This window comes from Ochotona princeps, chromosome 19, assembly GCF_030435755.1.
Source record: "Ochotona princeps isolate mOchPri1 chromosome 19, mOchPri1.hap1, whole genome shotgun sequence".
Classification (NCBI taxonomy): domain Eukaryota; kingdom Metazoa; phylum Chordata; class Mammalia; order Lagomorpha; family Ochotonidae; genus Ochotona; species Ochotona princeps.
Window position 1 is genome coordinate 20,874,755 of NC_080850.1, and position 11,595 is coordinate 20,886,349.

An 11,595-nucleotide genomic window follows, 5' to 3' on the forward strand; every position below is an offset into this window, starting at 1 on the left:
AGTAGCTCAGTTACAAGGCCATTCGGACAACGTATAAGAGACGAGGTTTTGTCTCAAAAAGCCAGTGTATGTTGAAAGAGGCCAAGAATCGTAACTTATTTCCTAAATCTGGCAGTCTTTCTTGATAAAAGCTAAACAGTTACCATGGGGCTTATTGCATTTCCCACTTGACTCTTATAACCAAAAGCAGATTTTAATCAATTTTCAGGAGATTCAGATGTAAATGATTCTAATTGACTGTCATACTCCTAGTATTATGTTTTCCTGTTTCCCTGACATATAGCCTCTCCTTTATTAATCTCAAGCAGACAAAATCACATAGAATCAAGAAAAAAAAAAACAGTCATAGTGGAGCATGCGATGTGGAAGAGAAGCACCCAGAAGGTGAGTATTGGAAGGCAAAGTTGAGATCAGGAGTCCAGAGCCTTCAATTTACGGTTTACAGTTCAAACCAGATCTAAGAAAATCTTAGGTTGTATGCCCTGGGTTGTGCACCTAGACAGTGGCAGACCAGGGACTTGAAAATTAAGATGTACCCTGTGAATCAGATTATTTGCGCCTGTCACACTGAGACTTAACATTGGCCTTTTAAAGTGGTTAAAGCAATGGCTATAAAAACTACAGCTTGTAGAAGCGTAAGAGAAGAGGTCTAAGTTAAGATCTGTATTTTAAAAGTAGAAAGGGCCTAAGTTAGATACATCTTTAAGAAAAGGCAGATGGAGTTCCCAGGGAATGTGATCGGCTATGTGCTCCTGAGCTCAGGCATCATGTTTGCTACAGACTTCCAAAGGAGTGTTTCACACGCAGCACACAGGAAAGGCCAAGTGATTAGGATGTATATCACTTGTCATTCTAGACTTGTGGAGAAAGTGTTATTAGAACCCATGAACTTCCTCGCATCCTTAAAACTGACTCCTAACTAAGACTTCAGTCTCCCTCCTCTAGTACTCCCTCTTTCCTTCTCTGTTTATTCTCCCCAGAGACACCTCAGATCAAGCATTCCCTAAACTCCCCACCCCTAGTCTTTTCTTCACTCCACCTCAATTATTGCTGGGCTAAATTCACATACTCAGTGCCCTGATTCAATACCTACCATTTCTGAACAGATCATTCTGCTGCAACATCAATTCCATTCCCTTTGTCAAGCAGAAAGAACATCGAACTCTTGTACAATGGGACAAAAACTAGGCATAGCACAAATGAATCAGCCTCCTGGGGGAAAGTAAGGATAATAATGTAATAATGTCATTAATAACAGCTCTGCTTGCCATAATAATAGATAAGGTGCTGTGCAAAGCACTTTATACATATACCCCACCATTTTATAAGTTAGGCATATTTTTGTCTGTTAACCTTCAAAATCATTTAGGGATCAGCTTCATGTGTCAAGGAACTCTGCTAGAAGCATTACCTATTAGCCTACCCCCTAGAAAACCCTAAAAACAGAATCATCAATTCTATTTAACAAGTGGGAAAGCTAAGGCACTAACCTAAGACCACACAATTGACAAGTGGTAAAACAGGGACTTGCACCAAATGTTTTACTCCTCCTTAACACAGCCAGTGTCTGCTTCCCTTTGATGCTGCTTTTCTTTGGGAGATTTGCAGTTTCCTTACTGCACCCTCTCTTATGCGTGCAATTAGGCAACAGGCAGCACATCCTGTCTAAAATTCTTGAAATCAGGCTGTCAGCAAGGATCAGGGATGCTGATAATTTCACGGACATTATCTCATGTTTTAAATTATATGCTTTTAGAGATTTCTTTATTATTTGGAAGGCAAATATAAAGAGGGAGAAAGAGAGATACACACAGAGAGAAAGAGATCTTCTATCTGCCGGTTCACTCCCCAAATGGGTACAATGATCAGAACTGCTCTGGTCTGAAACCAGGGGCTCCTGAAGCAGGACCTTCTTTGAGGTCTCCCACATAACCACAGGGGCCCAAGGACTTGAGCCATCTTCTACTTTTCTAGACACATTAGCAGGGAGCTGGATAGTAATTAGAGCAGCTGGAATGCAAACTGGTGTCCATATGGGATATTGGTACCAAGACAGAAGTCTAACTTACTATGCCATGATGTCAGCCCTCAACTTATATATTTTTAAAGGAAAATAAAGGCTGATTTTATAATACTGTCTCCTATTTATTTTATAGCACAAAATCAATTTTTCTACTATAGTGATACCAATTTACTTAGGTTGGCCTTACTGGGAAACTAACCACTGTTCATTTTTAACCCTTTCTGCCAAAAAACCTAACCACTATTTCTAGCATGTTCTCTCTGAATATGAGAAATAGTGAGAATTTGCAACATTAGCAAATAATTTTAAGGCTTAAAGCTCCTTCCAATAGGAAAGTGATGCTATCTTGAATTTCCTTCAAGACAGTGGAAGGTAGCATAGCTAGTGGGATTAGTGTGGCACCTGGTTGACTCCACTAGAATAAAATGAACAGAAAAATGCTTTAGCAGAGCAAGAGGCATCTGGAATACCCAGCAGTAGTGCCTGGCTTCTTGCTGGAAGATGTGTGCAAAGATGCACTTCTCCAGCCTCAAGTCTCTGGGGCCAAATCCAGACACTTCATGAAGGCCTGGGTCTCCTGCCAGCAGTGCCTACTAGCCTGCCTCATCATGACAGAGTCCCATGGCCAGGGACCCCCCACCATCACCAAAATGGATGGATCCCAACACTGCCTATCATAACCATATGGCAGGCTCAGCATAGTAGTGCTGCTAGGGCATCAAGATGCTCTAACATGGGCAGGACAGAGATCTGGAGGCAGAGATAGAAGGGCAGCCTCTGATGTGAACATGCACTGACCCCTCTGCATTCCTGCAGTATCTTTTGGTGGGATTAGCATCTGGAGAGGCTAAGGCAGTTAAGATTTATGGCATGTGACCATAAGCTTTCTGGATGTCAGATCCTGAGGCTAGTGCCCTCAACAGTGTGTGTGTGTGTGTGTGTGTGTGTGTGATGTATCTGAGGGGACACAGCACTTTCACCACAATAGAGTGATCTCTTCCAAGTGTCGGCAGTGCTACAGTTAACTCTCTGATGGCTGAGCAGGGCAAAATGACCCAGCTTTGGGAGAAGGAGTGGCATGGGATGGAATATAAAACACATTTGATTTTCTTCACAGACCCATTCATTCTAATGTCTCAGGTGGCCTTCTGCAATGAACACTTCCTCCTCTTTGTGAGCTCACAACTCATGCCCTCCAATAGAATCAGCCTCTTTCTCATTCTCTTATGCTGCTGCGCCACCTCAAGAGATTCCTCTCTGACTCAGCTTAAGCTTCTCCAAGTGTAGCTGTCATCTTTCCCACAGAAACTCCTAATACTGTTGGCCCACTGGAGCAAGAATGACTTGGCCTAGTCAGTACGTTGGGAAGTGAGGACCTCGCAAGGCTGGCTGGGGAAGTGCAGTCACCACCTCTTCCTTCCTCGCCTGTAAGGAACAGCCATAGAGCAAGTGTTTCTTCCATGGGATTACAGTGATATCAAAGAGTCTAAGGCAAATGAGGTGTTCAACAAGGACCCTCTTGCTGAAAGTACAAGGATAGGGCCAGAGGTCTGAAAAATTTCCCCTTTGAAAGAGCTCTGCCATGGGTGGGAGACATTTCTGCTGTAGTTTCCACATATTCTACTTGGAAAACCACTGAGAGTAGTAAAGGCAGAGGTGGCAGGGAAAGTCCCAAGTTGTATACTTAGCATTCAGTCTGCAGTACGTCTGGGTGTGAGGAGGAAAAGAGTTCAGCTCCTGCTCTTCATGTTATGCTGGCTTGCAGGGGAATGGGCAGCACTGGGAAAGGTGGGACAATGGACCAGGGAGGCAAGGAAACTTTCCTCTTCCTGATTCAGGGTCTTCCAGTCTCCTCCCTGAAGTCCAACTTTTGCCTGTTCTCTTAGAGTGCTCCATCTTCCTTTATGAGATCTTAGAGTAGTTCACCTTTCTGTGTTTCTGTGGGTTCGTCTCTTTGAGACCTACCCACCATGGTGAGTACAGTCTTCATTTAGGTCATAAATTTACCCCTTCCTGAAAAATGTAGTGCTGAGATCTGAGAAGAACCTGCAGGAGGTTCTGAGGAAAGGGTGATCATCTGATGAGAGGGGTGTAGCTGAAAAGTTAGTGAGAACTCTTACTGGCAGCAGAACCTGTCAGTTTTAACACTCCAGCAAGGAGAACAAGAGAATCCATAGACAGGATGCTGGGACTAGTAGGCCAAACATGGGAGGGAGTTTTGCAATAAGATTGGAGAGAGGCTAAGGAACTCCACGATTTCTGCTGGGACATTTGGAGTGGGGCATTATTTCTCAAGTACTTCTTGACCACTGTGAGGATGGCCCAGACATCAGCCCGGTGACAAAGCCACACTTAACAAAAAGAAACCCTTAAGATTATCTCTGCACTCAGCTAACGTTTGGAGTGTGGGCTCTGAAGTCAGAATGTATGGCTTTCCAGACCTGCCCGAAGGCTTGGAAACCATGTGACTTCAAGCCAAGTAGTTTAGGTGTCTGAATTTCCTTTTCCAATTCACAAAATGGAAAGAATAAAACCTTGTGTGGCCACTGTGACCCTTAAGTAAAAAGCTGCCTGTATAATGCTTGGCACAATGCCTTGTGAATAGTTGACCTTCAATTCACGTTCATGGTTAGCTACGATTTATTAGCATCTTATGCTGGCCAGCATTTAATTGGATACTTGGAATGAAAAAGGTATTTTCTCTACTGAGATAAATGAAATGAGGAGTTTGTGGAGGGTTTAGGGATGTTTGCATAGCCTCAGCCCCTGAGGGATACTGTCCAGTAAGTGGACAGGAGGGACAAGGTCAGCATAGGAAGATAATGCGAAGGTTATTAGGAATATAAAGGATAATACTCTTCTCACTCAGAGCATGGGGGCGGTTGATGGCCTTGACATTCACGGCTACCTGAGGGCATGCTTGATACACCTGCTAACCCAAACCCGGGAGAACTGAGCTTGTAATTGTGTCTCTACCATGCTTAAGCCATAATGACTGGGGAAGAAGTGATAAAAGTGATTCTAAATGTCTTGTAACCTGCAGTAGGCAAGCCTATTTAAGTGAAGATCTTATTTCACTTTAGGTTAAGAAAACTTGGCAAAGGAAACTAATTCTTCATGAAAATGGAAAGTGTGATGTGGGAAAATCTCAAGCTGTAGAATCGGAGTCCCTGTGTTTGAATCTCAGCTCTGTTCATTATTAGCTGTGATACCTTTGGGGAAGTCACTTAATTTTTTAGTGGCATAGTGCTTTCCTATATAAAATGTTGATGATAATGGTGTAGGCCTCAGAAATGCGTTTGTAATCAAGCAGTATAGCAGTCTGACACATAGTAAATCCTGAGGTGTGAGCTATTATTTTCAGTGCCTCAAACCTTTACAACCTTTCTTCTCACAACCTTATATGCCTTTTCTGAATCTTATTAAAATTTATCACCCACTTCTTTTTTTAATTTATTAATTTTTATTTGACTGAAAGATTTTATAAAGAGAGAAGGGGAGACAGAGACAAAGATGTCTTCCATTCCCTGGTTCACCCCTCAGATGGTCACAATGGCCAGAATTGGGCCCATTTGAAAACAGGGTTTTTTTCTGGGTCTCCCACATGGGTACAGTGGCCCAAAGACTTGGACCATCCTCCACTGCTTTTCTAGGCCATAAACAGAGGGCTGGATTGGAAGTGCAGCTCCTGGGGCCCCCTATTGCTACCCATATGGGATGCTGGTACCACAGGGCAGAGGATTAGCTTGATATGCCACCTACTGGCCTTTTACCACCACCCACTTCTGAGATTGTTTCTAAGAAGCATTTAATCAGGTCTCTTCTTACCTAGTGTACAACTCCTCTCCACTTGCAAGATCAACTCATTTTCCTGACCGTTAGAAAACCACCTACCACTATTTCCAGCCTCTACTCAAATATAGCTTTTAGCCAAAGCAAAGCTCAGCCTCCTGAGATTCAGTCCAAGCCCTGGTACTAATCACATACTGGGGACTCAGGGAATGGAAAAAATTGAGAATGTGTACGAGTGTGGGCATTGAACACTGTGACTAGAAACCATGCCTTAGGAAAGAAGTTTACAGGGAGAGGTGATGGTGTTGGTGGTACTGTGGTTGAGGGGGCCACTTGGTAGTGTTTTGGGGACACTCTTGATTTTGCAACATGAATTAGGTAGGCTTTGCCATGGGCCTCTAGGGGTAAAGGGTAAGGATGTTATTCAATGTCAGGTAATGCATAGGACAGCTTCTGACACCAAAGATTTATTATAAATGTTAATAGTGCTGGTAAAATGTTAATAGTGCTGAGGTGGAGAGCTATCCTCCCTCCCTCCCGTGCCACTATTTTAGAAGGAGTTATTATGCTGGATGGAGGGTCTGTGGAGAGATTACAAAGGATAAATCTGAAGGGAGTAATCAAAGTTTTGAGCAAGAGAAGTCATGCATTCCATACTGTCTTGTAGAGAGGTAATCCAGGAGAATGCACAGGATGCTGTCATGAAATCATTGCAATTACAATGAACTGGCTGAATTCTAGAATTAGGACAATGGGAGTGAGAGTTAACAGAAGTAGAGAATGAAAAAAAATTTTTTTATATACAGCTTCTTTACCACTCCTCACCTCCTATTCCCTCTGACACATTATTTGTATGATGAGTACATAAATACCATCTTCTTGCTGAGGCAAGTAGCCAGTTATGAATATACTTTCTTTCAGGTCTAGCTTTTACTTCTAAATTTAATAAATCCCTTGCTTCTGCATTTATTTAATTGCCTTACATGGGAAAAAATATAAACCAACTTCAAGTTGGAAGTTACTTTAGGGAGAGATAAGGAACAGGACAACAATGGATTGCTTTGACAGTAAGTGTAACATTTTATTTCTTGGAAGAAGATGTTTTGAATCTGATATAGAATAAATATTTAGTGCAATATTATCAGACTTTTATGTGCCTGAAATTTTGTGCTAGTTTTTTTTAATATAAAGAAAAATATTGTAACATTATATTTGAGCAAGGTAAGATCAGAAAACATTTTCAATTTAATGGTTGCAGAGGATTAAGAAAAAGGGTGACTCCTAGGAATATATCCAGAACACTTGTTTTATGAGAAACCAACATGCACTCTTATGTTCATAGCAGCACAATCAGTAATTGCAAAAGCATGGAAACAACCAAAATGCCCATCAGCTGAGGATTGGATAAGAAAGCTATGGTTCATCTACTCCATGGAATACTACTCAGCTATTAAAAAAAACAAAATGCAGTTCTTTGTGGCCAAATGGACCAAACTGGAAACCATAATGCTAAGGGAAATGAACCAATCCCAAAAGGTTAGATACCACACGTTCGCCTTAATTTAAGATGATATGATGTTAAGCATATCATGTTATGTTATGGACATTATGTCATATGTCGTATATAAACTAAAATTGAACTGTGAATGGGGGGGTCACAGAAAGTGGTTAAGAAATCGCATGTATTTTTAACATGTTGACTGCTCAATACCATGTCAATTAATTCCAGAACGATGTTAATTGTTGCAGATGGTATATTAGTGCTTTTATTTGACCAGGATGATACTCTGCTGACTCTGCCCTCAGACCAGAGAGGGTCTACCCAATAAGTAGTTGGACTTGACTGGACTATAAGATGTTGGACTCTATGCTTGGCAAATACTTGCAAAGAGGGAATTTCAACTGAACTTGAACTATGGTTATGCAACAAGGTGGAGCAACCCATCATGGGGGCGGGTGGGGGGGAGAATCCCAGATTCTATGTAATTACAACACAATGTAATTAATGAATAAATTTAATAAAAAAATAAAAAAATTTAAAAAAAATTAAAAAAAAAGAAAGAAAAAGGGTGACAAGTCATATACTAGTGTTTTTTTGTCTTGATAAAGTACCGTTGTTTGGATAAACAATAGTAAGATAATAGTATCACAAAGGATATTTGCTATTTAAAAACTATTATCAAGTGTAGGCCTTATGTTATGATGCGTTAAAGTCGCCATTTGGGAATCCTGAATCCCTTTTCAGAGTGCCTGGGTTTGAGTCCTGACTACTCTGCGTCTGATCCAGTTCCCTGCTAATGCTCCTGGGGAGCAGTGGATGATGACTGAAGTACTTCAGTCCTGCCCTCAGCTTGGGAAACTCAGATATTAGAGTTTCTGGCTCTTAGTCTGTCCAAGCCCTGGCTAGTACAGGAAGAGAACCAATGGATAGAAGGAATATCTTTGTCTCTTGTTGCCTGTTTTCTGTCACTCTTTCAAATAACTACATCTTAAAAATAAAAACAACACAAATTTTTAATGTATAACGATGATGCTGTAGTTGTTTTTAACTGGAGTTCCATGAAGAAACACTGAAATACTTATGAGTATAGCATTAATTTTTGTGTTTATCTAAAATGGTCCATTGGGACTATGAATTGGGAGTGAATAGAGACAACAAAATAAGAGTGAACTGATAATATCTAATTAATTCCATGAGGTATACATGGGAGTTCACTGAACAATTCTATTTTTTTGTTTAGAATTATTTATCATAAAAGCTAAAAAAGAAGAAAGGATTTTTTTTCAAAAGCAAGGAAGAGAAATGAATTCTCAATTGAAAACAGAGAAGGGGGAGAAGCCCTTGAATGTGTAGCTGTGTTGCAAATTTCTGATTTTAAGACCCAGGAATAAAATCTCTTCCTCATAGTCAGAAGGGAAGAGTAAAAACTGGGAAGCTGAGATGTGGGAGCAAGTCTGAGAGGGCTTAACTTTGCCTGGCCTCAGAGAGTCAGGCAGCGTCGTCATCATCTGGAGTGCAGGCAGTAGTTACATCTGAAGCTTGAACAGAGACCGTTCAGGAGATCCACTGTCAGGGCAGTAGTGGACTCTGCTGTTGTGAGGGAACATGGATTGGAGATAGATCCAGGCAGCACAGTCAGGATTTTTACACCAAAACCTGAAGTCAGCAAAGGGTAGTAGGGAACAAACAAAAAATAGCACTAAGTATTCTCAACTCTTTCTTGTTCTGAATGTTTTTTTCTTCATTTCCACAATGCCACTAATATTTAGTCCAAATTGCATAACTGATCACTAATGTATCTACTGTTACTCAAGAAAGAGCTACAGCTTACTGAATACTTATCATATGCCAGGCTCAATGCTAAGAGTACTTTAGGCATTGGTTTGCTAAATTTGTGCAACCACGTAACTGTGAGAGACGTGTTGTTGCTTGTATTTCTTCTTTTCATTTTTTCAAGAATGAATTCAGAAACTACTCTATGTCTGGTATTGAGTACATTGAATATGTAGTGATGAATAAGATGTTGATGGATTACTGACTTCCTAAATTTCCATTTAATGAGAGTAACAGAATTAATTATAGAAAAGCCTGTATTTAATTATATTTGTGATTACTGTGGCAGAAGTAAAATATGACATGCTGTGAGAGTATGTGACAAAGTGAAAAGTTTCTCATTGATTTCCTTGAGAAAATAATTTTGCAACAGAGACGTGAAGCATGAATATCAGTGAATGGGTGAAGCAGATTGAGGAGAAACATTCTGGGCTGTGAGAGGTCAGAGATCCTGGGGCTCAAATTCCCGATGTCAGTCCGCTGAGGATAGGGGCCCATCAGACAGCCTTTGTAGTCTTTCTTTAGGCTGTGGGACTTCAGCCCAAGAAGGGTAAGAGAAAGCTAAGGAAGAAAGCCAAGTTATCTTGTTAATAGTGAAGAAAGAAGACTGAGCGAGTAGGGTTCTAAAGATATTGAAGATGGAAATGTAATGCTCAAGGCTTGGTGGTTGACAGACTTATGGAGAAATGGGATAGAGAGAGAGAGAGATTCAGAGTGGTTCAGAGTGCTTAAGCCTCTTCTAAAAGGAAACATAGGTAGACGCAGATCCACAGTGAGTTTGTATCACTGGCCATCAGTGAATACTTGGGGTATGTTTATGCAAATGACGTTCATTAGTGTTTTCGCTGAGCCTTTTCTTTTTTTTTTTCCCTTTGAGGGATTACTGACTAAAGGTCTTTTGAGGCAATAACTTACTTTCAAACGCTACATGGTGAATAGATGTCAGTCAGTTGCTTTTCCTTATTGAGTTGGCCTACAGCAAATGAATCACGATTCATGTGGAAAATGAATGCTTCCACCCACATGGAAGAGGCAGACTGGTGTGATGTGGTTAAAGTCTAAGAAGCCTAGTTTGAATTATGCCTCTTAATCAGATTATATGCTAAGATAAAACACCAAGTATTTAGCTACATGACAAAGCTAAGCAAGATCCAAAGATCCAGTGAAGTGGTCTTGCATTTGTAAATTTGTGCATAGAGCTAGTTGATAAAACAAACCAGAAATGAATACTTGAATTTTTAATATATACAGATGGAAAATACTGGAGATTCCTAGAACATACTTCATGTCATTGTATCATGCAATACATTTTTCTCCTATTACCCCAACTTTCACACTCTTCTACCTCTCAAGCTGAATAGAAGAGCATGGGAAGTTGTCAGTCTAACTCATATTATAGACATGAAAGCAGATGTCTACTGAGTAAAGTAATTTTACAAAGGGTGTGAAGCAAGTTAACAAGAACAGAACAAAACTAATTTCCTAGTTTCCTTTTTCTGTTGGGCTAGCTTATCTTTCCTAGTATAAAGTCTGATGGTGCACTCAAAGTGATACCACTGAAAATAATGTATTGCTGCTGCTAATATACACTATCTAACTTATGTCGTAGTTTTTCCTGCCAGGGAAATCACAGTGATGCAAAAAGACAAATATCCCTGCCTTTGTAGAGCTTTATATTCTAGCAGAGATGGTACTAAACAAGAGGAGTAGGCAAAGAGTTTTGCAATGATATATTTGAGGCATAAAAATTGCCCTAGAGTAAGAAAATGTAAACAGTGAAATTTCAGAATAGCCAAGAAGGCTCCATACAATGATGTCATTTGAGTAAAAGCCCTATGGAAGTGAGGGAGTGAGCTGTGAGAACAAAGTGCCTCAAACAGGAGGAGAAGGAATAAAAGGGCTCATAAGTGTAGAACATTTTTAGAGTGTTGCAAATAGAAAGGAAACTGGTGTGGTTGATTCAGAGAAAATTAAAGAGAAAGGATAAAGATATGAGGTCAGAGAGGAAATGGGATCCAAAAGTATATGGCCTGTGAGTTGAAGTAAATATTTGAGTTTTTATTTTGATTAAAGTGAGAAGTCATTGGGGGAAAAAAGTTGAGTGACATTGATCAGGCTGCTTTGTTGAAAACAAGCGAAAGGGGCAAGGGCAGAAGCTTTGAGACCAGTTAGAAAACTATTAGAATCAAAACTAAAGCTGATGAAAGCTTGGATCAGAGTGTTTCGGTGAAAAGTAATTGAATTCTGGATATATTTTTAAGGTAGAACAAATAAGGTTTGCAAACAGGCTAAAAGTGGAAAACAAGAAAAGAGGAATCAAAATTGCACCTTGGCAATGAGAGGGATAGAATTGTCATTAATAAGGCATGCTTGGGCAGTGGAGAGAATTTCATGAGCTCATTTTTAGATATATGTTTAATTTAAAATGCCTATTAAACATTCAGGT